The sequence below is a fragment of the Coturnix japonica genome, chromosome 32, assembly GCF_054131305.1.
Source record: "Coturnix japonica strain WE chromosome 32, WE-NBRP24, whole genome shotgun sequence".
Classification (NCBI taxonomy): domain Eukaryota; kingdom Metazoa; phylum Chordata; class Aves; order Galliformes; family Phasianidae; genus Coturnix; species Coturnix japonica.
The window spans coordinates 1,628,012-1,655,000 of NC_140694.1; the positions used below are offsets into that span (position 1 = coordinate 1,628,012).

The following is a 26,989-nucleotide window of genomic DNA, read 5'->3' on the forward strand; positions in this document are numbered from 1 at the left end:
TCTCTCAGTTTATTTTTGTAGATAAGATATAAAACAAAGCTGGTAGCATGTTGCCTTTTTATGACGCAAAGACGTTATTTTTGGTTTATTATCAAAACACTTCTATGAACTGAGTGTGATGCAAGAAACACATCAAGCCATGTTGCATGCAAATATTTGTTACTCAGTTGCGGTCTGATGCAAGTAGCAGACTAAAGTATCAAATGATTGAATGATTTATGATAATGTAGGATTTTATTTTATTTTATTTTTTACAGAACAGCATTTCCCAAACTATTTAGCAAATGACCAACCATCAACATTTCTTAGACACTGCCACAATCATCTCCTGATTCTTCACTAAAAGCATTAGGAAGACTGTGATCCAGTGAAACGCTTACCACTGCCAATGTTTAAAAAGCTGCAGTGTAGCATCAATACTTTTCGGATCACAGTTAGCTGGTTTAAAACCAATATCCTACAAAGATTTGGTGAATATCATCTTCCCTTTCCAGACTATCTTTTCACTTCCTCTAAATTCTAGATGCTTAAATTTTGCTGAAAAGTAATTGCAAATAGCCAAGTAGCACATTGTAAATAAACAAAAACTCTGTCAGTTGCAAGGTGCAAAAAAAAAAAAAAAAAAAAAAAAAAAAAAAAACGGTTAAGCTATGTTATAGCTGTTATTTTCTTTGAGAACAGACAGAAAACACGTTTACACAGCACTTCAAATACGGACTAAGTAGTGTTAAGCACTCTCTGAACAAACATTACATGAACAAAGAAAACCTTAGAAAGAGTACTGCAAAGGCTCAGCATAAGTTCCACGGAAGTTCTATTAGTAAATATATGACAACCTGAAAAGGCAAAGAAATCTGTTTCTAATATGACTTTATTATTATTCAAATGTTGATCGCTTATGGCCAAGTTCAATCTATCTGGTCAGTCTTTATAGTAAGCACTACCTTCACTTTGGGTACAAATCAGCAGAATTTCACCAGACTAAGTGAGTCCACCTAAGCCTCAGAATTAGTTTAATGCAAATTTTAACAAAAGGAACACAGTTACAAACCAAACATTGAAGAGGAGTTAGAAGATGTCTCCCTCTGCTCCAAGTACACAGATGTCTACTTTGTTCTATTCCACATATGCATAGGCAGCCTTAGGTTAATGCAGTGCTACATTCATTTATGGTAAAAGAAATATACAGTTGCTTTCTGAAAAGGAATACCCATCAGGGTCTCCTCTTTCTTATAAAGTTCTGAGGCTTAGGATAAGCAACCCATGAAGACTGCTGTATCCTTACCCAGCCAGAGCATTACAGTGATACTGACCTCAGCATTACGTTACATTTATTCTGCTGGGAAGGATCCAAATAGCTATGGACTGTTCTTATAAGCTAGTAGTGACACTGTGAATGGTGCCTGTACATTATTAAGATTGAAGCTTAGTGTTTTAATTCTTACCTGTTGAATTATTTACTATTCAACGTGCTTACCAAGCATGCTAAAAAATGTTGTTACAGCCTGTGTCCTAGGAACACAGAGTATTCATTTGTTGATAGGAAATACACCAACACCAAATCAAGAAACCTCCTTCAAAATGCATGCATAATTATTATCAGAATATGTTTCCATTACACTTTGCCTCAGAGAAGCAAATCAATATAGCCCTTTCCCAGCTAGCAATTTGATGCAGGTTTCCAGTAAATCATTTGACAAAGAAGAATCCAAGCCAATTAAAGGTTACACTGTAAAAATAATTAGTATCTGTGGTATCCTGGGGTGGGAAGGAAGAAAGTTAAACAGAGAAAGGAAAGCAAAGAGGAGGAGAGAACATTCCACAGTTCTAAAACTATTATTTGCTATTGATGTAGAAGTATCATTATTCTCAGTACAAATCAAAACGCATTAGCATTCCATCTGCCAATGCTGCAGCAACCATTTTTCTCCATTTCTGTTTGACCTCAAGCCTTTTATGCATAAACGTCAGGGCTCTTTACAATTAATCATGTCTACCACAGACTAATTGTGGACAACAGTAGTGCAATTAACACAAATTTGCTTCAAATATTCATGAACGTTCAAAAAGCATTCATTGACACAAGTGTTAGTTACCTAACCACAACAACAGACAATTCTTTCTGTTTTTGAGCAGCCTCTGCATTAGGAAGCTGTGCACACCATCAAGGGCGACAGCACGACAGGGAAAACATTCCACCAATTCCCAAAATGTGATTGCTTCAGCGATGCCTGGTACACAGACACGCCATCAGGAAACAAACAGAAGAACAAAAATAAAAACTATTTCCCTTTTAATATTAAAGGTAGATAATCCTGAGAATGTAAAAGTACTGAATACATTTTGGGCAAAAAAAAAAACAACCAAAAAACCAAAAAAACAATTTTTTCATAATTCTACCCTAACATAGAGGGCAAATAAAAAACAGCATTTTTTATTTATTATTTTTTCTATTTTGTTATTATTCTAAACCAGATTTAAAAAAAAAAAAAAAAAGCCTTAACAAAATAAGACACAATTAGACCTGTGTTGGTTTTCTCAATTCATTCTTAATAATACACTTGTTATTTTATTTGTACTTTGCTACCCAACTGATGGCAGAAGTCTTTCTAACCACAGAAAGCTATTTGTAAAGCCTGACCTAAACACAGCAGAAGACTTTTTTTTTTTTTTTTCCCTCTTAAATGCATGCTTTACATTAAAGAATTTCTTGGACAGTTGTGCTATTTCTAATCAGGCCCCATAGCAAATACTCATCAACCCTCACAGGAATAAACTATTCTCACATCAAACAATTGTTACAGTTTGAATCCAATTGACTCTAGACAAAAGTACTGAGATAATCAGCATATTAAAGCCAACACTATAACCATATGTTAATTATGTAAATGATTCATTTTAATCAGCTAGAACCATGTAAAGAGTTACAAGGAATGCAAATGTAGGGAGTTATTAAAAATCTCATTATTATTCATCTTGGTTCCATGCGTGAATATATCCATCCAAACAGATGAATTAATAGTTAGATGAAAGATGAAAGAGCTAGAGGGGAAGTCTGTGGGAAACCATCTGTCTTGCTTTGTATCCCTCCCAGGCTTCAACCATCCTGAAACAACTATGTGGAGAACAACCCCAGAGAAGAGACAGTGACTGCCTGCAATGCTCCTCAACCAGTAATCAATGCTTCTACAAACGTATCTGTGCTTCTCATCCATTCCCAAACTGACACCCCAAGTAGGTTCATGAGACAGAAAGCAAAGCCTGATCAGTAAGCTCAAATCGATTGCTACAGAAACATGGTTCCACCCTGCCCAAAAACATCCAACGAGTATAGACATAAGTCTATACTTATGATACTTTTTATACTTTCATCTTAAAAAGGTCCTCTAACAATTGCCTATTCCAATGTCAGAGGATGTTAAGGAGCTACTCTGACTGGGACCCATCTTAGTAAGTAAGCTGGTTCTGCTGACTTCAAAAGAAGTCCCAGATCAAGGTGTCCTCCTTTCAGCAGAAATGATTGATTTTCTTCATAGCATCTGATGCTATACTATGCTTCACCTCTAAGAGAAAAGCAACGTTGATAACACCACGAAGGCCCAGTTGTTGTTCAGCAGTACTGCACACAAACAAGGACATCTCAGGTTTTCAGTTTCTAATGCTGTCCTACCAGAGAGGGACAAAACCAGGACAGCTGCCCTAAACTGGCAGGTGGTGAGCAACCATATTGAGCATCACTTGTGTATGCACATGTGTGTTTGTGTCTTATATAAATGTGCAAACAAGATAACTGTTATTTCTCATTCCCATCTTATTAAATAAGCTGTTTTCTTGTTGTCGTTCTACCTTTATTCTCCTATTATATGGTTTTATGACTCTATCTCCTCCATCCTACTCTGGGATGGGGGGTAGTGAGTGAAAGGCTGTGTGGCGTGAGCCACCTTCCTACAACAGCAGGAAAGAGAAATTCAGGAATATTGTAAATAAAGATATATATGTATTTTGTGTAGTTCTACCAAAGAATATGGAAAAAAATACCTGCGAACTATTCCTGAGAGGATTATTTTTCATTTGCCCTATTCTCCGTTTTTCCTATGTAAAGTAAATGGATTCTGCACAATTACTCATATGAAGAAGAGTGAGGATCAAGGTGTAACACCATGTCTACTAAACAAGGCAATGAGAATTAACTGGAATGACAGGGTTTTAAAACCTCAGGAGGATAAAAGGGTTGACATGCTCAACACAGGTATGCATGCATTAGGTAAATCCACCCTGAAAATCTTCCTAAATCTTAAATAGCATTTTACTTAAAATTAAAGGTATAATCTGCTTTCAAGGCCTTGGTTAAAGCCAGTTACCATTACTCTGCCGACTCAAACTACATAAAATAGATGAACAAAGAACACAATTCAACTGTTGAATTCATTACAACATTGAAATAGATGTACTTTTCCACAATTGTTTTCATTCTAATAAAAGGAGTCAAAAATAATGGTAAAATGTTTTTGTCAGCTTTCAGAAGCTCTGTAAAACTTTGTTCTTCGTACTCTACTTCTTTCATGTTTTCCTGCCTGATGTCTCCCAACAGTTTCTCTGGATTCATTCTATTTTTGATCTTTAATCCTTTTATATGTTTTTTTCTTTGCTTACTCTCGCATGCCTTTGTAGTTTCTATAATTGGGTCTTTGCACCATTTTAACAAGGTTTAGCACTGTGCAGCTTGTCAAATTTAAGAAGAAATGAGAATAATCTATCACTGGTATGATAAATAACTGAGTAAATTAACGTATCACTATAGTAAATGTCTGCCATAAAAAAAAAAAATATATATATATACATATATACACACAAACTAAAGCTCCCTTCATCCCACAAAGGCTGTTTCAGCAATCCAGACAAAAGGCAATTGCATAGGAAGTACTTCAGATCGCTAATGTGTAGTTTATTAAAACTGGCCATGCACCTGCAGTAAAACAAGATTTCATTAATTTCTTCTCGAGGTGCCAGAGTAAATTCAACTTGGGGAAGAGTACTTGACAGTTTTGTAAGTATTGACTGACACTCTTCAGCAAAGCTTCACTGCGTACAGAGCATAATTTAAGCACATCCTGGTGATAATCAACACAGCAAGTGAGGGAGTATGGAGCACCTTTACAAGAACTTTATCTCTTTGAGTTTTGTTTTATTTTTTCTCTGTGATTCCTATTGATGTTTACATATCAGAATTTCTCATTTCATACAACATAACTCAAGATCCCAACGCAACCTTATTTGTATCCCTGCATGTCTACAGAACTTAAAACTGACCAGAATTTCATGCAAATTTCCCACATTACGCTACTTATTTGCCCACATTACACTGATCAACTCCTATTTACACAAGATCTGATGTGAAAATCCTAGGAGAACGATAAATTAAAACCTAGTAGAAAAACTACACTGAAAGTAACAATAGTTTTAATTGTCTAACATCTTGATTATCCTTACAAAATATAAGGAAAGGTAACACCCACATCTCTTTTCACCCATGATATGAAACACAAATTCATATTAATATACATTTAACCATGTTCCTCTTTGCGTCTGGGTACTGATCTGATCAGTAAAAGGAAAGAAATATCTCTTTCTTCACTGAGATTACCTGCTAAATTCTACACCAAGAGTGTCTGTTGCCAGGTCTTGGAGGCCTTCTGGAAGGGACTATGGGGGTTCCACTGGATTTCCTGCACTAAGGCCTCATCTTCTAACCAGCCTGATTTCTGCAGGGCACACTTCAGCATATTAATATTCTTGTGATGAACCAAGGAAAAGTAAATTAGGCCAAAAAAGAATGGTTACAGAAATGCAGTATGCACAGGGTTTGTGCAGTACTCTGTATAAAGTGATACAAATAAAACCAGGAAAATTCCAGATTGCAAAGACTCATTTATTTCACTTCTCAGTGATCTCAGACTATTGTTGGACTCTGCCTTAGAGTTCCAGACCCCATCGTCAATATAACAGTAGGGGAGAACAGAAAATGTGATCACACTTAAATGAGTGCTATGAACCCAATTGAGGAATGCATTTCAGCATGTGTTTTACTGTAATTTCATTGCCTTCTTGGCCAGGAATGTATCTAGACACATGCCAAAATGCCTTCCTTTACTGGAGGCTGTCAAAGGAAATATGGATTAACTGTAATTTGTACCATGTGACTTTACAGCACTGTAGCTCTGAAAAGCACATGTATCATATTTGGACTTTTCATATTTGCAAGAACATGTAAATCCAATGCCGATAATAAGCTTCACTAAAGAAAGCACAGAAAATAGTACTGCCACACACACAGCAGCATCTCAAAATTAAGTCCCAGTTGAGTTGCTGATGAAGAAGTAGATACACAAAGATAAGGAATTAGCCTGTGCTTTGAACATTCTTCCTCCTGCACAAAACTTGACAGTCAAAAACCCCAGGTAAAATTTCAGTAGTGTTCATTTAACTAGATTATTTCACAAAGGCATGATTGCTATTTCTTTGAGTACTGTATCAGAAATAGATTCAATTAAAAGGATGTTTAAAAAAATCCAACATTTGTAAGTCATCTACTACCAAAACTGTATTATCATCTCCTAGTTAGACTGCAGAAATCTAAAGGAAATTCCTGCTCCGTGCATTATATTGTACTTTCCTCAAAATAAGAAATTAGGTACTTAAATACTTCTGTGAACTTAAAGATCTTATCCATAACGTCTTGTAGGTTAAGGGCAACTCTTTAAGAAAAGACTGAAGGAATGAGCATGCCATTACCACAAGAGAAGGCAGACACATACTCATCTTCAAAAGGATCATGGGCCACTAGGAAAGGGACAGAAATATTTTGCTTGTGTGTCCACACCAAATTCACAACATCGGAGGGTTAAACTATAAAATGAAAGACTTCAAGTGAGTCACCAGGAAAAAAAAAAAACCCTCTAGTTAAAGTGTAACATGCCTGGAGAGGATTGAATCTCAGTCGTTCAAGATCATCGGAACAGGCTCAGAAAACATCTGTCAGGAATGACATAGGCAAAGTTCATCTTCCCTTCAGGCAGAGAAGTAGATTACATGATCCCATAAGATGCATTCCTTCCCTATTTCTCTCCATCTCTGTGATGTACACATCTCTCCTTGGAGGTGGTACACGCACTTCATAGGTTTTCCTATTTGTATGTGGCTATTTTGCATTTCCAGTCTCACAGGCAAAGAAAACAGCAGGAACAAGTGGCTAAAATAAAGAGAAATAGAGCCTCACAATATCCTAACTGCAAGGGTAATTAAACATTCAAACAGTTCAGTAGGGTATCAGTGAAACTGATGGATTTGAAATTACTTGCATGTTTAAAACAAGATTAAATATCTTCCAAGAGGTCTGTTTTCAGCCAGTCTCAGAAATCCTGCAGCATGTGTATTCAAGAGGACAAGCTGAATTACCATAAAGATCCTCCCTGGTTGAGTGTCTTTGAGTCTGTGAATCTGAAATCCCTCTTCACAGCAAGAAACCTTTTTTATATAAATGTATACATTCACTTTCTGACTCTGAAGTTTAAAAGAAATAAAAAATAAAAAATGAAAAGACCAAAAAAAGGTTTTGTTACATTTGAGAAAAAGATTTTTGTCAAAGACTATGGAATCAATTTTTAAACGTTCTCTCCGGAGACAGGAAAAAAACATATATATTATGTAACGCTAATTTGACTTTTCCATTTCCACGGCAGTAAATAAATGACAGTGACCAAAAGCTAATTATTAAAGGAAGTGAAAGGGGCTTTTTTTCCTCCAAAAAATGTGTGGAGGTTAAGTAACACTACTTCACTGAATTCTTGAGTCACAAATGATACTTAATGAAGGGAAAAAAAGCAACAAATAAATATTACCTACATTTTTATACTTGCCTCCAAGGAACACACTGCTTAAAGGGAATTATCCAAGCATACAGAACAAAGTGCAAAATGCAATAAATATTAACAGTGCAGTGGTATCGTTGTACAGTATGACCACAGAGAAATAAACACATTTGTTTTAATCCTTAGGTTAGGGAGCTAACAGCAAAACGGATGGCAATTTAGACAGTACATTTGAGAATCACCTCATGAGCTAACAGGCGTCATACTCAAGAAGCATTTTCACAAGTACTTTAAGTGCCTGCTAGTATACAGTGTTCCCTAAAAATATATCTTGGATCTGTCTCTGAAGGTGTCTGTCTGCCAACTCAAACTATTTTTATGCTATGGGGCATGTATCATGTTTTTTGAAAATGAACTGAAGTGTGGTACTCAGAACATAATTCTAAATGATATAATGAAAAATAAAGTTTATGCTATTCTAATGAAGGAGAAGCATCTCAAGTTTGCAAATGACAAACACTGGGAGGAGTGGCTAATGGGTCAGAGAGTCATGCTGCCATCCAGAGGGACCAGGGCAGGTAGGACAAATGGGCAGCCAGGGACCTGATAAAGGTCAGCCAGGGTAGGTCCGATATCCTGAATCTGGAGTGGAACAACTCAGGCACCAACACATACTGGGGGTACCCTCCTAGAAAGCAGGTTGGCAGGAAAGGTCCCAGGAGTCCTGGTGGACACTGATGTGAACACAAGCCAACAATGCGTTCTTTCAGTAACAAAGGCCAATGATACCCTGGACTGCATCAGGCAAAGAACTGCCAGAGGGTTGAGGGAGGCAATCCTTTTTCTCCATTCAGCACTGGTGACAAAAACTGGAGTACTGGGTCCAAAACTGGGCTCCCCCAATATAAAAGAGACAAGGACACACTGGACAGAGATTAGTGAAGGGCCATGAAGATGCTTAAGGAACTGGATAATCTCGCATATGAGGAAAGGCCAAGATAGCCAGGACTGTTTAGCTCAGAGAAGTCTCATCAGCATGTACAAATACCCAAAGAGAGGCTATAAAGAAAATGGAGCTAGTAGTACCCAGTGAGCTGCCTGGATGTGGGGCTGAGCCCCCTGCTCTGGGTGGCCCTGCTGGGGCAGGCAGGGATAAAGTGGCAGGAGGTACCCCTAACTTCAGTTATTTTGTGACTCTGTATTTGCACATTTGCCTCTTACTATGATTAAAAAAGAAAAATAGGAGTACAGTCACAGAATGATTTTAAAGCTACCATGTATACTACAGAGAAATGACTTACTGACTGGCCAAGCAAATTAGGTGCTTTTTACTGCCCCAGTACAAAGCTTTCTACCTTATTAAAAGACAGGAATTACACAACAAAAGAAGTAATGCCTGTCTTGCATTTTTGTCTAGTGTGGTGTTTTTTCTTTCCTGCAAAAAAGAATCTTAAGACAGGTATAAGATACCTACTGACATTTTTAGGTCAATACACTTTCACAGAGTCTAAGATATTCTGATACAACAAAAATAGGCAATCTTCACAAAATTTTGAGATACCAGAAAAGCACGCTTTTTTTGCGAAGAGCCAGTGTATTCAGTTACAATATATATCACAAAATATAAGAGTGGTTCTCGGCATCTTTTTCAACTGTGGATGAGATCATATCATTTGAAATGGTAAATCCCACTCTCTGCATAAATAGATGTCACGCACAATTTAAAAAGGTCTAAAGAAAGGAAGGATATTCCTCTCTTCCCAACAAGTATACATCTACAATCTACAATCAAAAAGAAACTCATGCTGCAGACATAATACACGTGAAGGAAAGTATAGTAGCCCCGTGGTCATCACGAGGAGTTGCCATCATAAAGCTGACTGCAGTGACAATTACCCTGAATGTGGAGCAGAACAAGGCGTAATATCACAAGCTTTAAGTGAGCAGGCAACACATTACCAAATGTCACTCAGAGATCAGATTTCAAGTGCAAGCATCCCTGAAATGCATAGGAATATTTTCACGGACCGAAAGTTTCTCTTAAAGACACAGTTTACATTGCACTGCATGAGAACATAGACTCACAGAACCGTAAGGGTTGGAAGGGACCTCCAGAGATCACTCAGTCCAACCCCCCTGCCAAAGCAAGTTCCCTACATCAGGTTGCACAGGTAGGTGTCCAGGCAGGTCTCAACTATCTCCAGAGAAGGAGACTGCCCAACCCCCCTGGGCTCCACCACCCTCACCATAAAGAAGTTCTTACGCTCACTTGTGTGCAATGCATTCCTATGCTCCAGTTTCTCGAAATTTCCCCTTTTCAGGTCTCCACACACTGCTGAAAAGAGCCTGGCCCCACCACTTTGCCCCCCCACACTTCAGATATTTATAGACCTGGATCAGGTCCCCTCTCAGGCTTCTTTTCTCAAGGCTAAATAAACCCAGTTCACTTAGCCTTTCTTCATAAGGGAGATGCTCCAGGCCTCCACTGGACTCTTTCCAAGAGATCCCTGTCTTTTTTGTACTGGGGAGCCCAGAACTGGAACTATTGGTCCTGTCTCCTCACATTTTTAATGTGGTGATTCTCACAAATATACTGCAGATCAAAGCTCATACAAATTTCCTTCCGCCTAAACCTGTACTTCCCCTGTTGAGAACATATCCCACAGATTTGGCTTATAGCACAGGATGTATATGCTGGGCTTAATTGTGCCTAACAATCAATTTGGCCAGAAGAAGGTATTTTCAGATGGGAAAAGTGTATGAACATTTGTTACGATTCCCGTTTCCCTATGCCCGATTTTAACTGTTTCTTCATGAAGGAAGGTATAAAAAGAAAGAAAAAGGAAAAATCAACATTCATTTCTGCATTAAAAAGAACATGCACTCCATTCAATCCAGTGAAATATTTCAGTTAAAAATGATACTCTGGGAATCTTGCAATGGATTTATCTTCATTCCTCTATCAGCAACAATCAAAACTGTTCTATCTGACAACATATGTATACACACTAAGTCACCACAGGAGCCCAGCAGGACGGCTTCCCAAGTACACAATGACCAAGGATATAATGGACCTGATCCATCTATTTCCTTTCCTCCATAATTGTTTTGATCATCAGCAGTTTCAGGCAATTGCTATAAACATTGAAACGTTATGTACAACACTTCCCCTTGTTTGGTTGGATTTGTTTCCCCTAGCGTGCAGCTTGATGAATTAGGAAGATGAGGGATTTTTTATTTTTTTTATTTTTATTTTTTTAAATAAGAGCAATAGGGCAGTCTGAAGTACCATAAACTTAAAATCCCAACAGTGCATACGCTTAGCATCCTTGACCACTCTGTATTCTGACAGCTATAAATAACTGTTTGGTTTTTACGAAGTAATAACAATTCCATTCTAGGATTGTGTTGAAACAGTTGTAGAGCTTTTCTCTTTTCTGTACCTCAAACATTGCCAAGAGTAAATTTCTTTCTAAAGCTGTGATTCAACTGTGATTATGTTTTTCAGAAGAATTTCAAGGTAAAGTTAAATAAGCAAGTGTGAACTTAATTAAAAATAAGCTTTTCTAGACTTCTCAAAAGTAGTCAAAAATGATGTCAAATACATAGCAACGTTAGAGGGTAGGGAACTATTTAGCACAGGAAGGTTTATAACCTCCAACCTTTCTTTCAGATAAATACAAAAAGGTCCCACCATAAGCACCTAGGCCAGTATTCAACCCGGCTTAGAGAGAGAGTACAGAGTATATTTTGGCTACATCACTTGATCCATGTATGATACGAGGTAAAAAAGGTTTATTTCCAAAGGTAAAAATGATCAGAAATTACTGTAAATAAAGTTATTCAGACCATGTAGCACCATCTGCATCACTTCCCTCAGGTACTGTATTAAAAGTCATTTTGATACAGAAGGGGGAAAAACTTTGCAACTTATGTAGGGAGAGAGAAGAAATTTTACATACATTCTCTCCCAAACAAAACAAATGAACAATCATATGAAAAACAGCTGCAGTAGTAAAACATGTTTGTCATTCACTCACAGAAGAACTGGGGAGTGCAGAAACAGCAGGAAACCCTTACCACCTGCAAATACAGTATGTCACAACAGTCCAGAGCAGATCTGCATCAAAGGTAAACTATCTGCTTACTGCATTTCAAACAGGCAATACAGTCAGTGTAAATAGGAGGTATTCATTCCATCCCACTAGATTGCATTCTGACATCCAACAAGACTTTCAAGCATGGGAAGAACTAAAACCTAATCGTTCCTTTTTGTAAAGTATTATTCAAGTGAAAACTACTAAATTACCCAAGTATTTTCAATGGAAATCTCCGCAAGAAAATATATCCACAATATTTTGCAAAACTGGGCTGCAAAAAGTAGGTGAGATTTTATAGGTAGCCTAACACACTGGCATCTACCAACATGCTGAATTTATTCACTGCTAACACTTACCCATACAGCACAAAGACAAGAATTTTACAGGCTGGTAACGACAGAGCTGTGAAGCAGCCTGCACCACTACTTTTCACAGCATATTCTAAGCAATTCTCTCACTTGGCCCTAAAATAGAATGGAACTGTCTCTAGATTACCACTTTCTCAGTTGTCAGTTCAACATATCAGTAATCCAGTTCTGGAAAATCAGACAGAATCAAAATATCTCAAAGAAAATTTAGAATGATGAATGATGTACATGAAAGTACAGTAATTCCCAGTTTGTCCAAATAGTTAATCCAGCACCGTACATTCCCTATTTCTTCTGCCTCCCTTTACCACCACACAAATAAAAAAGCAAAGAAAGAAAAACAAGGGCTTTAGTTGACTGAAGTCTTTTGACAATGAATGTAAGCTTCAGCCCTCAGAAAACATTCTAGCTTTTCTTTTCACTAAGCCTAAAATTAAAGTATGCTTTAAATGTACATTAAAAATACCTATCATATTCAGAGAACCCTTTTCAACTTTAAATTAAAGTAGCATGCTTTGTAAAAAATGGATGTTTCTCTGCTTAGAATTTTCAAGTAATTTACTGAAACATCTTAGTAATTTTGTCTTCAATAATTTTTATAGTAGTAATACCTATGGGAAACTCTCTTACTAAAAGGAAATAGAGCCACCTAAGCCAGACGTGCAATAAATAATTCAGCTTTCAACATTAAAGTCTCATGTATTACACTTGTGTTTTTAAAATATCTTGTCATAGGCCTAGCATAAAATTCATCCAAAGCAATTGCAGATGTTTTAAATATCTAGTTATGGAAGTAAATACATAGACATTTAACCTATTATTCTACAAAGCACATTTTTTCTATGGATTGCTAACAGTTGATTTTGCTCCTGGAAATTCTTACAATAAACAGAACTACATTTCACACATTTATTCTGACAACACGGAAGATACTACAGCAACACGTACCCAAAATTACTACCAACAGGGCAGTGATCCTGCACTCAGGTGGTCAGATGGATCTTTCTCATTCACGTGACATCCTACTGACTTCACTGTTTATCCGGACATAAGGGTTCCCCTGTGGGAATCAAATGGCTAAATCGGGATATGAACCAAGGGCAGGATAAGAAGTCTTTTCCTGGATTGCCACATACTGTTCTATGGCATGTGTTTGGTGTCACCTGCCAAGGAAACAGTATGATAGTTGTAATACGAAGTAGGCCTCACTGCCTGCAGCACACGCGGTTGCTGGATGGCTGTGCCTGCTTCACTCCTCACAGCAGCCTTGCTGAAAACCTGCAAAGCTGCCAGTGCTTCTTTTGTGCCAAGTCAGAAAACACCTCTCCAACCATGAGGCATAATGCTATTTATTTACTGTTTGCACTTGCATGTGATTTCTCCTCCTACAGCTTTACCAAAGAGGAGGAACGAAGAAAGAAAAGAGATTTTATTTTCCATACTACTAATAAAAATACCTCTAATAAATAACCTTTTTTGGAAACTTATTTACTTGCTACTTTGCAAGTATCATATTTAACATGATTTGACACATTTAAACTCAATGAAAACATTTGTCTAATTAGTTTATAAATATATTTTTAAAAATCCCATCCAAGTTCTGAACATTATGCAATCACTGCTGCGAAGAGGATGACCAAGGTATGTCAACAAAGCGCCCTTTGCACCATGCCTTTTTGGATAGTTGGATTAAGATTTTGGAAACTTGCTTACTTAAAAAAAAATAAACAATAAATATTCACATACCTTAAGCTGAATGCATGTAACACTAACGTAAATAAAACCTTGCGCTGAGAGAAACCATTTAGCATCCCAGTGTACCCACTAAGATTACACATTTGTTTTGTTTTCTGAATCTCAGCATTCAGGAATTAGATTAGAGCATGGGAGAACAGAGAAAAGACTACACAAGAAACCATATGAATATTTTTCATCCAAACCCTTTATAATTAACAAATTCTTTAAAGAATAGTTCCTATTGTTCTACTATTTTAGACCTATGCTAACAGAGTAATGTGGACCTGGATATAACCTCCCAAGGAAAGAAAAAAAGGATTTGAAATAAGGCATCCCAAATTTTCAAAGGGCCCTTTCTTCCAATCTATCTGCTTGGATAATGCGCCCAGAGTGGCATTTTGTAATGACAGCAACTTTCCAACAAATCAATAGTTATTTAATTCCCAACAAGCTCTTGAGTCCATTAAACCTGATTACATTCACCCATTTCAGTTGGGTGCAGTTATTTTTCCTACACCAGCACTTAATCTATAACAGGAACTTATGAGAACTTTCAAAAGCAATTTCAACATCAATCAGTATAGAGTGAAAGGCACGATTTGCTTGTAATTATTTATTGGACAGGATGGCACGGGGTCTGACTGAGCTCTGGTGTCCGACCTTCACCCCCAAATTCTAATGGATATTAAGGCCTGCTTGATGTGTTCCTGTGTAATACCGGGTCTCACTAAATTAAAAAAGAAAAACATAAAACAACAAAAAAAGCCCCCCACAAAAACAGCATCAGCTTGCAGACATTTTTTCAATACCTGATAATAGCCACTGTGCAATGCTATATTTCTTTTTTAGACACATGGCTGATATTAAGCCTGAAGTGAAGAAAAATTCATGATCTTGGAATGCCAAATGGACCTATATAAAAAAAACAACCAAACACAAAAAAACCCACCAAACCTGTTTCATGTTTTGATTCCACCTCTACACTCACCAACTATTATTGTAGCAAAAGAGAGCAACAACAATTTTAAACAAAAGCCTCTCCTCCCAAGTTAATCTGACTGACTGCTACCAAGACACAGAAATGCAGAACCACACAGTATTCTCCCTAGAGCCTTTTTATACGTAGCAGCCATAACTGCCATTTATAGGGGACACAGAGTTCATTTGGGGAATGCTTGAAAATTTTATAGGAATCCTTTCTTAGCATCTTTTTTTTTTTTTTTTTAGCTTTTTTTTTTTTTTTTTTTTTTTTTTTTTTTTTTTTTTTTTTTACTACTAAAAATAATGGAATAGCTTTTGCTTTATTAATGTTTACATGATCCATACAAATCTCAAGTCTAACAACAGAAAATTCCACTTCTTGATAAAATCCTCATAAATACAGACATCACAGCAAAGGTAAGTAAATCCAGTAATTGCCAGTTAACTTTTAAAATACAAAACTCTCACAAGCAGGATCTTGCACTCTCATGACTTAAAGATACCACAGGTAATCTACGGTATATTACACACAAAAACCTACAAATCCCTCTTCATTCAGTGAGATGCATAACATATTAATTAATGCTTATTTAACACTATTCATACTTGCTGTGCTAAAACACTTAACCTAAACACATCACAGTAAGTTACTTTGTCTTATGATCTGCCGTGGGAATGCTGAGTCCCTCGGAAACACAGAAGGGATAGCAAATCCTCTGCCCTGTGGTCAACCTCGTGAAGCAAAGGCATGAATGTTAAATAGCAGACAAATCAATAGAAGCAAATATAGCTCAACTACACCATTTATTCAGCCATGAGAGATGTCAATACACAGATTAGGGTGATCCATCTTTTTGATTTCCTACTGTCTTCTCACCGAATACATGAGAGCTTTTGCTTGTATTAAAAGTGTTTGCTTTCTCAACCATAAAAATTCCAATTATTACTCTAAGTGCACTAGAGTTAAGTTGCTTGTTGGAAGCGGCCTTGCATTACCTGAACAAGTCCAGCGAAGTATGGCGCTGCCGGCAGAATCATTGGCACTCCATATGGATGTAGCAAAACTCCTTGAGACGACAACATGGTTTAAGTGATAGTATTACTCCCACTAAAGCTAAACACATCAATTGAAAGTTAGGGGAAAATCTATATACCAACTTCTTCCAAACTCAGAGCTAGAACCAAATAACTTCTGTCAGGGGCAAAGCCCACATCAGCTGTAAAAAAAAGAAAAAAATTGACGTCAGCAACTCTTAATGTTAAATTTTTCTTCAGAGACAACAGATAGAGACAACAGCTGCAAAGCTAACTCTACCCAAAAAGGAAGGTGCTATTTTGGGACCAGCTTAAATAACATGACTAACCAACTACTCTTTATCAGTTCAGATTTTTAAGTAATAAACACATACAGTTCAAACTCCCCAACCTGGATTTCAAACAGGATTAGAACTAATAATGCAATAGGGACTGGCATACACATGGCAACAGTTGCTATCAGAAGCTTTAAAAAAAAAAAAAAAAAAAGAAAAAGCAGCTTTATTATGATTGTGCAAATTACTGTTTCTTTGTATTTATTAACTGTTAAACAATATTCATGTGAGAGCTGAAACTCAAGCCTGTTACATTTCATACATACTGTTTTGATTCATTGCATTTTTCTTGCTTATTTTGAATATTTGAGCTAGCTAACAACTTCTTAGTGTAAATTATATTTTAATGGCTTTTCTAACCTTTCACAACATCTATGTTGTTGCATTTATCACAGCTTTTTGAAAAAGACGAATTTGACCTTTAGAGAATTTCATCTGTTCTCCAATTAAACTCACACCCAGTGTAAGAGATAAGGGAGGGGGGGGGAAATTCAGCCTGTTTTTTTTTCTCACTAAACAAAACAGATTTGCTACTTAATGCACTATTTGCAAGTCATTCTCTTCTACAGCTAAACATTTCTACTTTAGACAAAACAAACAATCATTAACACTCGTTATGTATGCAGTGTATATCCTCAGTTGCAGATATGGTTAATGACAAGAATTGGGCGAGATACTTTTAATTCAATTAAGAATTAAGTGTTTAAAACTTCACGTTAGAAGTTAGGAAAATATATAAATCATCCTCTCCTACAGTTTCTGAATAACCAGGGTGCTCCACATCACTAACTTAAGCTACTTGATTTTGTTGCATAATTACTTTTCCAGATAACTAATTGCAGACAAGATTTGATGTGATACTCAATTATTTAATGTCACATTTTGACCGTCAGGAAAGGTTTTCAGTAATTGATTCTCATGTATCACAGCAGCTGTATTGCGTGATTTAGAAATCTAACTTAGCAGGTGCACGCTGACCCTTGTTACTAACAGCCTTACACCATTTCTAACTTTAGATGTTAAATAGTGACCCTGTATGAGGCTCTTCTTAGAGGCTGCCAATGAGCACAGCGATTGTCATGTGATGGTGTGATGTTTACCTAGATCCATTTTCTTTTTATAGAGTGGCTTCGTGTTTCTGTTGGGGATAATACTGTTCACCTCGCTGTGCTCAGCTGCTATTTATGTTTTTCTTATTGAGAAATCTATTGTTTAAATTATTAAGTAAACTACCCTGACATTTTTGCCAAAAGATTTTCTAAGATTTAAATACAATATCAGTTATATACAGAAATACAGAAGAACGTCATACAGAAATGTATCAGCAAAAGACACATGTGGGAAAGAGTATTGCTATTACAACTCATTTTAAATTATTTCACTTCTTAAAACATGTACTTCAGTTTGAACTATTACCTTTTGTTTGGCCTAACAGTAAGCTGCACTTGAAAAGAAAAGGTTTCTTTCACCTTGCAACAGAGATTATAAAATGGGTTTTGTAAACTTTACATATATGATTCCAACAGGACAACTGACATAACCACAGACTGCTAAACTGCTCTGTAAAAACCAGTTTTTGTTTCAATACATTTCTAATTAACATGATAGAAAACCTAAAGAGCAAGATGATTCATATAGGAGAAAAGCAGACTCAGGGAAATGCTCAACATTTTTATTAATTATTTTGGCTGATTAAATTTCCCACTGACAAAGTTGGAAAGTTACTGAAGATTTAAAGAACATAGATAGGAATCTATATGCACCTACAGGAAAAACTCCTCAATTATAACAGCTGTAGGGGAAACCCTTTACGTGTTGTTCAGGTAAATGGAACAACTGTGTCATAATAGGAAATAAAGAAGACTAAGAACAGGGGGGGGGGGGGAAATGGGAGGAAGAAACTTTTTAAGATAAGGGCAATTCTGGAACACTTAGGGAGAAAAAAAAAAAAAAGCAAAAAAACTAATTATGGTACATATTTTGTTGTTGAATAAGTGAGGTTCTAGAACAGCTTTTCCAATCCAGTATCTTGTCAAAGGAATCTAGTGAAATTAGGCAGCAGCAGTCAGCACTCTTCAACTTAGAAGAGGACCGTTCCAGTCCTTCCCAATAAGTATAAACATTCAAGAATAATGAAAATGTAAAGCGTCTTAATAACATTTATATTTGCTACATTTCAGATTGAAATATATAAAAATAAACTTTGAAAATAAACCGTAGTTACCTGTTTTAATGAAAGGGTGCTTTGCTTGCCTCACTACAACAACATGCTTCTAAATGTATAGCTGTATGGCACTCCAAATCCAAGCTCTGACTTTCTGGTTGGGCTCTTTGATGATGTCCCATGTGTGCACCAGCTACCTAAGTTCGCACAAACCTCTGTGAATCAAAACCACAGAAGTACATACAGCTTTACTTGCATCTCCTTCCCATGCCAAATTCTGCTTACGCCAATGTAACTACATCACGTTCACCAATATATACCAATATACCAACATACTTGTTTTCACAATAAAGTCTCCCTCCCGACCACACAAAACGGAAATTTGAGTTTTACAGTTCACTGTTAGCATTAAAGGACACATTTGCTTTGCAAGAATGCTTGGAATGCGTAAAATACCATTATAAAGAGCGCTGACAACTCGGAACAAGCCAGAAGAGAATTAGTTATGCAAAGAATTCTATCTTACTTTAGCAGAACCTACAGCAAGATTAAGGTTAAGCATGAGCCTAAAAGTTTTTACTAGCAAAAAACTAGAATGGTCAGCACTACGCACATCAATTGCCTGTCCGACGTAACTGATGGTAACCGTGGCTATGCTACATCAGTATTTTCGCTGCCTGAAAAACTTGCAGATCACCTATTTTAAACAACTCTACAGTTCTCAATTTCACACATTCTAGAAAATTATAACATTGCTAGAAAAAAATACATGCTAAGCCATTTCCGGTGTGCTCAGGGCATGGTTCTAGCAGCTGCTTCCAAACCCACAATTCTTTTTCCATTAAAAGTTTGTAAGGATTTTCTGAAACTGAAAATTGATTTCAGAAATGAAAGACAAGAAAAAGAAAAAGAAAATAGACGAACGCTATTTTTATGCAGGATACATAAAAAGAAAGTACTTTTATTTTTTTAAAAGATAGAATGATGCTAAAAGACAGGAGATGGGTATTACACATGAAAATAAATCCCAAAGGTTCTGAAGCTACTGTATAGTAAAAAAACAATGGGAGCGATATAACTATTTTATCACGCTGGTCTGAACAGTCCCAGCTTTTACCACCTGAGAAATAGCTGAGAAGCTCATTAAATGCTTCTTTTTTTTTTTTTTTTAAACTCAGAGACAATTTTTGCCACAATAATACAACATATTATTTGAATTAAATAAAATACTTTAATTATTCTACAAATTGACCGAAAAAAAAAAAAAAAAAATCAAACATCCAAAATCTAACAAGGTAATCCCATTATGAACTTGCCTCCTAGAAAGAAACTGATCTGAATAGGTGAGCTGAACAAGCCAAGAAAGCTAAGGTTCTTGAAAGAAAGTCAGCTAATACTAAAGTGAGGAATAAAGCAAAAAGGTGTTTTGCTTTAGACCCCTTCCCTTCTCAGGTCTTTCCGTCTAATGCCCTAACATCTGTAGTCTTGCTGTTTTAGCGCAGAGCTACTGACACAAGTGCTCTAATAGTGACTTTTTACTAAGTCAGCAGTGAAGTCGTTTCGAAGGGGAAAGAAATGGAAATGACTATATGATAAGAACAGAATGAATTAAAGCCACAAGTGCCTGAAAACTGGGCTGCACAGACAAGAAAGAAAATAAAAAATGAAAAAGATGCAAGAAGGACCAAGAATTTGACCCCATCTACATATTGTAATATGTATTGTAGATATTAGAGCGCGTCCAAAGGAGGGCTACAAAGACAGCAAAGCGTCTGTAGAGTAAGATGTATGAGGAGCAGCTGGGGTCTATGGGTTTTTGTTCATCCAGAGCAGAGAAGGCTGAGCAGCAGCACTGAGCTCCGCTCTCTGGAGACAGCAGCAGGGCCTGAGGGAACTGCATGGAGCTGCGTCAGGGGAAGATCAGGCAGGAATCAAGGGAAGGCTCTGTATCAGAGGGCAGTGGGCATGGAACAGGCTGCTCAGGGCAGTGTGCACAGTCCCAGGCTCATGAAGTTCAAGGAGCATTTGGACATCCTCCTCAGATATAGAGTTTGGGTCCTGTGTGGTGCCAGGAGTTGATCCTTGTGGATCCCTCCCAACATGGGAGATTCCAGGATTCCATGGTGTGATCCCATGAAACCACGCTATTCCACCAAGGCAAAATTAGATGCTTATTCATGCTGTGGTTGAAGATAAAGAATAATTTAACAACTTTTCTGGAGCCACATTGCCTGGAAAAAGCAGATCCCTGCAATGCAGTCATTAGCCAATCAATGATGTATGCTTTAATCCGATACTGACAGAACTGATCTATTCAGACCACATTCCTGCCAAATGATTAATTCTTCTTAATGTCCGTATCCAACCACAAGGAAAGTTTCTTCCAAATGCTATACAATACCAAAAAATGTCAAATAATTCCTACTCCCTTCCAACATTAGGCAAAGTCTCCCATTTCACATACCATAAATAATTCAAGTTTCACTTTGGCACCCTCTTTACGGCTATAACTTTATGGCAAATATTTCATATTTGATACCTTTTAGTTCTTTTTGAAGCCTCCTTTTTTTTTTTTTTTTTTTTTTTTTTTTTTCCTGGCCACCTTTCCTGTTTTCCATTTTCTCATTAAATTTTCTCAGTTGCTTTCCAGTATAGGAAAACCCAGAATGAAGAAAAGAACATAGTTTCCGGCTCTCTTGTGCAGTTTTCCATCATCTGCAGCAACTTTAGAATACTGGCTCTAAAAAAGTATTACCAGATTAGTACTGTTATAGGATTGAGTTGGAAGAGACATTATTAAAAGGTAATCTAGTCCAACTCCCCTGCAACAAACAGGGACATCTATAGTTTGATCAGGTTGCTCACAGCCTAGTCCAGCCTGACCTTGAATGTCTCCAGGGACAAGGCATCCATCACATATCTGGACAACCTGCACATCTCTACCCTTATCATTTTTCCTTATATCTAATCAAAATCTCCCCTCTTTCAGTTAGAAACTATTTTCCCTTGTCCTATCACAACAGACTTTGCTAAAAGGTATATTCAATTCCTTAAAATAGCAACCCTTTAGATTTTGAAAGGCTGCTATCAGGTCTCTCCAAACCTTCTCCAGGCTGAATAGCCTTAAGTCTCTTGGTTTGCCCTCACAGGGGAGGTATTCCATCCCCTGATTTATTTTTGTTTCTTTCCACTGAACATGCCCCAAAAACTCCACATCTCTACCTCAATGAGGACTCCACATCTGAATGCAGTACTTCAGGTGATGTCTCACCAGCACAAGGCAGAGGGGCAGGATTGCCTTTCTCAACATGCTGGCCATGCCTTTTTTGATGCAGCCCAGGATACGGTCAGTTTTCTGGGCTGCAAGGGCACACTGCTGGCTCAAGTACAGCTTGATATCCATCAGTAAAACCAAGTCCTTTTTGGCAGGACTGTACTCTATTCTTTCATCCCCTAGTTTGCATTGACAGTGAAAGCTGCCACAACCCTAGTGCTAATAGGCTTTGAACCTCATGAGTTTCTCCTTGGCCCACTGTCTGAGACTGTCCAGGCCTCTCTGGATGGAATCCCACCCCTTGGACATGTTGATTGGACCACATAGCTGAATGTCAACTTCTTACTCCATTGATGGCATCACCAATAACAGCATCAAAGAAAGGTTCCGGTACTGATCTCTCAGGGACACCACCCATCACTTACCTACATCCAGACCACCACTCTGCATACAATCTTGCAGACAATTCCTCATCCATTAAACATGTCCACTAATGCAATTGCTCCACCGCAGAAGGCCACTAGGTTAGTCAGGCAGTTGGTGAAGTCATGCTGATTGGCTCATATCACCTCCTCCTTTTCTTCATGCCTTAGTACAGCTTTCAGGAGGATCTGCCCCATGACCTTCCCCAGAAAAGCATCCCCATGCATGCTCCAAAAGAGGTTAACTGCCACTCACTACCAACCAGTGATTACCAAGGCTCGAGTTAGTCAGATTCAGACATTAAATGAATGGCTGAAAGGAAAAAGTGCAACATCTTTTTTCTTTTCCTTCTCCCTTTTATTCTCCTGAACCATGACTGCTGCTTTCTTTCCAATAACAACACTAATCTTCCAAAGGCTCTACTTCCACCTTTTGCTAAAACGATATGAGATCAACATCTCTCTGAGGGCATTTGATGCACTATCCAAACTTGACACTTGTCATCGGCTGGTTATGTTATTCTACTCTTCTAAGCAAAGTTCCAAGTACACACGCAAGCTGTTTACGCCAACTACCAATTCCCCAGTCAATTCCTATTATACTTAACAGCAAAACCAAAACACAAGATGCAATATTTTACACTTAGAAGTTGCTATGATATCCATTTCCTAATTAAAACAATCTCTACTGTCCTTCAACTATCTGATACAAGTATGGCTGATACAATTAGTCTACCAAGTTATTGCATATCCCCATTTAGACTAGCATACAGAGCAATGACAAAGGAATTGTTTAAACAGAGAGATCTTCCTTTCTTTTTAAAGAAAAAAAAAAAAAAAGTGTGTAGAACATTTTATTTTCTTCCAAACTTGAAGCTTCTATTAGAAAAATCACATAAGCTCATGGGACCAAATTAAAAACTATCTGTGGTTGAAAACGAACCTGATTCTGTCAACCAGAAAGCCCACAGTTCTTCAGCTGCACTGAGGTTCAACTTTTTTTTTTTTTTAAAACATATAATCCAGTGGCATACTTGGGAAAAAGCCCATTGTTTTAATGGTGGCAAATGTAAAGACAGCCAAAATAAATGATTATACTGCAGCTGATTTTGTGCTTCCAGACAGAAGGACCCCAAGCAAAAACCTAGGAAGCATGTTTGGCAAACAATTTGTAGTTCTAGAGAAATCATGGCATTCACAGTGCAGGACAAGCAGTCTTAGATTATTTCAAGTAAAATACAGCAAAATGTTGGCTTCTGAGTGTGTGGTCAGAACTTACTCTGGTTTGACTGACTGCAAACTTTGTCTTTTGCTGTCAGAGCGGTGCATTGATTCATCTGCTGTTTTAGAACTTCACTGACTAAAGAACAGCATGTTTACTCTGTGATCTATTTGGAATGTTCCCACAAAGATCACTTCTGCTTTCCTTTCTTGCATTGCCCCACAACATCGCCTTACTACCTCAGCAACCATAAGGTACTTGTCATCACCTTCAAGGGCTCACTTCAGCTTATTCCTACCCTGCCTACTACTGTGAACTGCCATCAGATCAGTTTCTTCTTTACATTACCCAGACTGTTATCTCCTCATCTTCTAACTGTACTGTACTAAATGCCATCAGTGCTTTCTCCTATGATTTTTCTGGTACCAGGTAAGACCTTTATGTGAATTCTTTTTAAACTGTCTACAAGTCAGTTGTGTATTTGTACCCATCTACTGTAGCTCAGAATCACAAACAATACAAAAAAAATTATCACCTATGACAATAACACTAAAGAACAAACACAACATCCAGATATATAAAATACATGCTAAATACACATGGCATCGTTATTTCCAGGAATGCATGAAGGTAACGGTTTTTGCTGTGAAGTCCTCACTCTCTTCTTCATCCTTAATAAGCATCAGTTCCGACTTTGACTCAACTGCTGCTAGACATATTTGTCACCTGACTGCCAATAAGGAGTGACCTACCATTCAGTGAGTCACAAAAATTCACTTCCATAGATGACACATATGTGGCAGAAAGAGGGCAGAGAGTGGTGAAAAAAAAAATTAAGGAATGTCTCAATGGCTGAGCTTCCCTTTGGCTCTTGCACAAAAATAAGGAGCTCTCATCATCAATACAGCAGCACAAAGCACAGATGTCCAACCTGAATCTCCCCTGGTGCAACTTCAGGTCATTTTCTCTGGTCCTATCACGAGTTACATGGGAATTTTCACTGGTGGCTTCTTTGAGAATAATCATTCCCGTGATCGGGCTACTTCAGATTTCCTTCACTACTTGCTTTTGAACTTCTCTACCATTTCTTAGTAAGAACAGCATACTCATTTAGAAGGCATCTTTAGAGATCAAATTGTTCAACTGCTTGACCATTTCAAGGCTAAATTAAAACACACAACCGAGGGTGTTATCCAAGTGTCACTTGAATCCTGACAAGCTTGGGGCATCAATCACCTCTAGGAAGTCTATTCCAGTGTTTCATCACCCTCACAGTAAATAACTTTTTCATGATGTCCAGTTTGAACCTCCCCAGGTGCAACTTTGCACTGTTCTCGAGTCCCATTATCCATTCCCAGGGAGTAGAGCCTGAAACCTCCCTCTCTTTTTCCCTTCTCAGGAAGCTGCATGGCAGTGAGGTTGCTCCTGAGTTTTCTGAAAGGTGAGCAAGAGAAGTCTTATGTTTATATGAAGTTTATCAGCTTGGGAAATTCCACACGAAATGTAATCGCTCCCTCGGGGGTACATTCATTTGCAAATACAAACCAGCAACAAAAAATGTTTTTCCTTGCAAATCAAGAACAGACTGTCTTATAATCAATATCCATTTTTAATGAACGCTACTGATATACTGAAGCAATGCCATGATAGATCATCATACTGATATACTGAAACAATGCCATGATAGATCAGCATCCGTTTCACAGAAGATTTGTGCCAATACTTGGGATACAACCAATCTCCCTCAGCACCAGTTCATAGCTGTCTTCTTATTGACATCAACAGGTATAAGACAGGATATCAGAAATGTATTCTAGAACAGTGCAGATGAGCCACCTGCTTGTCACTGTCATCTATTAGGTTTAGGTTGTGTGGACATGGCAGATAGCCACGTAAATTTACTGTCAAATTTGGTCAAATGAACTTCACTTTTTTTTTGCTGCAGTCAGGCCACTCTAACTACTATACCAAAGGAAGCTATGACTTCTTACTGACCCCAATTATCGCATTCATTATTCATCAAAGTACACTTTTCATTTGCTTCCCTGGAGAACAGCAGAATATCACTATAAGGATCTTTCAATACAACTTCACCCCCTTAACATACAGAAGGTTTGTCGACAAGTAACAGCTACTCATTCCCCTGAGTAAGGTTCACATTAATAGGACTGGATGGTGAATCATGAGATGGCATTAAATCATGTCTCCTGACTGTATAAATACATCATTTAAGCCCCATCCTAAACCAACAGTTTTAGCGCAGAAACAAACACAGCATACAACTTCAAAGTGAGACAGATATTTTGGAGAAATAACCTATTGAAATCACAAAACAATAAAGACTCCGCACATCTCAAAAGGAACTGCAGTTCAGAACTGGCAAGCTTCATATTTTCTGGAACTAAACAAAATTTGAAGGCATTAGATGTAATGCAAGCTATAATTCAATTCAATTCAGGACACCAACAAGAGATTTTAAGTACTGAAGTTTAGCCAAGAAATACAATCCAGGAGCATTTGAAGCAAGCAGGATTTGGCTGAAACAGTACGACAACACAATTGGTAATAAGTTTGCTTCCAAATCTAGATATCACAAAGTTAAAGCTCCTTCAGATTTATTGCTACTCTATGTCTGAAGACAATTCAGTCTTATAGGTCCTAATGCAACTGTTTAAGGAGATGCTTGATCCCGTGTTTGGCCACAGGACACAACAAGGATGGAAAAACATAACACTACTGTATGATTGTGTTGCTCCCACAGATGTATCTTGGGCACATCTGGATTGCAAAGGTTATAACTAGATCATCTCTCTGCTACTGCTGCATAGCTGCTTCCATAAGGTCAGATTTTAGAATGGTTAATGAATCAACTGGGACTAGAGAATACTTACAGAACTTACATTCAAAGTTAATTTGTATTTACTGTGGTTGTTGTTTATCTAATGTTAGGCCTCCTTCAGATTCTGCTCCCAACAAACGTTTCATGTAATCTAGTACCACTGCATACAGTAGAAGTTAACCACCTTTGCTGAAGGCTATTGATCTATTTGGCTACTTGTAATACAAGAAAAGTAACTTCCTCAGTTGTTATTCTCTTCAGTTCAGATCTGATTAACTCTTTTAAATCATACAGACAGTCCTCCACAGGACTAATTCCTGGTGAAGCCATGCAAACAAGCCATGCCAGCCATTACCACAGCTCAAATGCTACCTGCTGTAATCCATCTTCTTCAGTGAGTCTGAGGGAATACCACTTTCCCCTAGAGTTTCCATCAAAGCTCATTTGCAACTGTGAGTGGGCATAAGCTATTTGTATAATTTTAGTGCAAATAAATACTTAAAACAATTTGCAAGCAAAATATACAGAAATACAAGAGAAAAAACACATAACCTATACCATGCATTAATTTTACATCCAAGCTGAGGGCCTCTTCTTTAGTGAAAGTCAACAGACTGTGCTGATCTACCCCAGCAGAAGATCTG

At 37.5% G+C, this 26,989-nt stretch overlaps 1 protein-coding gene across 14 annotated transcripts in view; it reads right to left on the minus strand.

Annotated features, from left to right (window-relative positions):
• The window catches only part of LOC146755445 (rho GTPase-activating protein 32-like), a 329,502-nt gene that overhangs the window by 43,989 nt on the left and 258,524 nt on the right, over positions 1-26,989 (minus strand). For 7 of the 14 annotated variants that reach the window (XM_085525573.1, XM_085525571.1, XM_085525584.1 and 4 more), the window contains 2 exons: positions 18,649-18,803; positions 16,051-16,271 (listed from right to left, as the gene is read on the minus strand). The gene's annotated coding sequence lies outside the window, so the exon portion shown is untranslated. Of the gene's footprint in view, positions 1-12,885; positions 13,397-16,050; positions 16,272-18,648; positions 18,804-26,989 lie in introns of those variants that run through there. The other 7 variants (XM_085525578.1, XM_085525579.1, XM_085525581.1 and 4 more) reach the window with 3 other exon arrangements.